The sequence below is a fragment of the Glossina fuscipes genome, unplaced genomic scaffold, assembly GCF_014805625.2.
Source record: "Glossina fuscipes isolate IAEA_lab_2018 unplaced genomic scaffold, Yale_Gfus_2 60510, whole genome shotgun sequence".
In the NCBI taxonomy this organism is placed as follows: Eukaryota; Metazoa; Arthropoda; class Insecta; order Diptera; family Glossinidae; genus Glossina; species Glossina fuscipes.
The window spans coordinates 22785-25424 of NW_024002876.1; the positions used below are offsets into that span (position 1 = coordinate 22785).

Below are 2640 nucleotides of genomic sequence, written 5' to 3' on the forward strand. Positions count from 1 at the left end.
CAAAATAGAGGTTATTTTTTATTTTCATCGCCTTCAACTACTTCTCTAAGAGACTTAAACCTTGATGGTAATGCCGGTTGACTAACATCAGAGGAAATTTGGTTATCAATATATCTTCGTACGCTAGCACTGATAAGCATTGTCACTGAAGACCCTTGCGTTCTATAAGCTGCACGCTTTTTACCACAACTACTAGTGTTTCCGCATTCAAACTGTTATTAAATATCCTGTATGCTGTGTAGATGTAATAGTTTATTTAAGAATATGTAGTCAAATTTTCAATTCTTACTCGATAGTTTCTTATATCAATAAATTTGGAACAACCTTCAATTGTCCATTTCAGACGTTGTGAGTTTGAGAGGGCTGTCGAAAAAAGACAGCTTAACTAAGAATCTAAATGCTGATCGAAATGATTTTTCGGCGGTAGGCATGAATACAGACTGACGTTTCCAGAGAGATGTGACGCAGTGATGGTCAAAATTGAAGCTGGAGATGACATAACCTACTATACAATACACTTATTGGTTTTGAGTTAATTGTGTACAAATAGAATATAAATTTCGTATTGGATATATGCTAATTCGCATCAATTTCAGACCGACGATTAGGTACAAGGTTTTGGTGAACAGTTTTCATTAATATGTATGTGTTTAAATGCGTATCTCTGGGATATTCAATACAGGCAGTACCATAGCGTGATGGCCTACTGTGCACCCCTTTTCTTTTTAATTTATTCATTTATTTATTCTGCAACTCAGTTATAGTCTTGTTGTAATTTATCACTTTCTTTATGGGAAAGTTTATTGAATGTTGGCCCTTAAGGCTATCAAATTAACACAGGACTAGAATTTTCGCTGATTTCCGTCCGAAGCAAATATTAACGATCGATATTTCTGGAAGTCCGATAGCAATAAAAAACAGACTATATTTGTGTTTCTATCTGTTTTAACTGTTCAAATGAAATAATATTTCTGAACAAATGGAATTCGATCTGTTAGATACATAAAGAGTATGAGATGATGTTCGAAATCTAATAACGTCAACTAACTGTAATACCTGATAAACTACAAAAATTACGTTACATTTCTTAGCAGATCTGTATGCTTATGAGGATTTTGTGGTGTGACGGCCGGAGCAAAAAAATATTTTCTCTTTTTGGCACAAGCAAGTGATATTAAATTTTTTTTTTTGAATTGCGATAAGGACGATACGTTTGTTAGCTAATGTGGAAGACTTACAAGATTGCTGTAGAAGGGAAAGATAAAAATATCGTTAGGAATAACTCGAAATGCTTAATATCTAATAAACAATGTTAAAACCAAGTAAAAACATTATAGCGGGATAAAGCCGACTCTTAGGTACGTTTTCTACACCATTTCGCGCAATACATTTTATTTATTTTCTTCACTTATTTTCCTGGTAACATAAATAAATTACATATTTTCCCTATAGAAAACTTACCTGATTACCATATATATATTTACTTTTGATAGGAACCTTTATGTAGGAGAGATGCTAAACCATGATTCAATGCTGGTATTATTAATTTTCTCTATTTCACCAAATATCCGCTTATCTTTCAAGAGGTCTGGGAAGAATCCCCAAATCTTGACTTAGGTGGCCTAAACGCACAAACAAGTGTATATGAACAAATTGCAATCATAAAATTGTACAAACAAAAGGTTATTCTCATACAAAGGCTTATTTTTTGTGAACACGTTGATATGGAAGAAAGTTCAAAAGCGCTCCCGTCCGATTAAAATTTACTTGTATTATTATTATTATTAGACTTTTTAAATTTTTGCATATAGGAGAGCGGTCATAACACCGTGCAGCTCAAACCATTAATTGTGTTGGGCTAAATACGTTAGTGTTTTTGTCTATACCTCTTAAAAATTTCAATAGACATGTTGAACACAAATATACATGGAGTTGTGCTCTTACCAAGATTTAACTACTATGAAAAGATATCTCATTTAATATATCTGTTTCGCAATTACATTTGGAAATTTTATTTTCTTAAAATTTCCAGCCCTAAGTTGCTTTTGTAAGAACTTTTGTCGCTCACAATAAACCTCTCAACACAATTGTAACTATTATTTCTTTTGCTGTGTCTATTGATAAAAAGCAACATAAAAAATGCTTTGCATTAATGATTTTCTATCGAAATTTTAAAAGCTTTAATTCGGAAGTCCTTTCCGCCGATTATACAATATATAGTTAAGATACACACTCTGTGGAGACGGCAGTGTGCTGTTGGCTCTACATAACTTCTCTACATAACTTGGAATGGCAGTTTTCCATAGTGAGATTGATGTTGAATTTGTATAGGCTAGTAATAATTTAAATGATAATCGGATTTTTTCTCCTTTGTTCTTCAACCATCCGGTAAAACTATATATGTAACGCATTTGCCGTTTTTATAAACACCACTGAAGCAATATACACGGAATTCCTTTTGTGTGTATATTTGCCTTACGTAGCTTAAGGCGATTGTTAACTTCTGTAACAAAATTCTTCATTCAAGGGTATATCAATTCCCATATTAAATTTTATGTCGCGTGATGTTATTCCTGGAAGATTAAAAATTACTATGTCAAAATAGAACTACTTCGTAAATAACCTAGGTTCTCTATTAAG

General features: G+C 32.6%; 1 protein-coding gene across 4 annotated transcripts in view; it reads left to right on the forward strand.

Annotated features, from left to right (window-relative positions):
* The window catches only part of LOC119643365, a 141506-nt gene that overhangs the window by 4446 nt on the left and 134420 nt on the right, over positions 1-2640 (forward strand). The window lies entirely within an intron of this gene.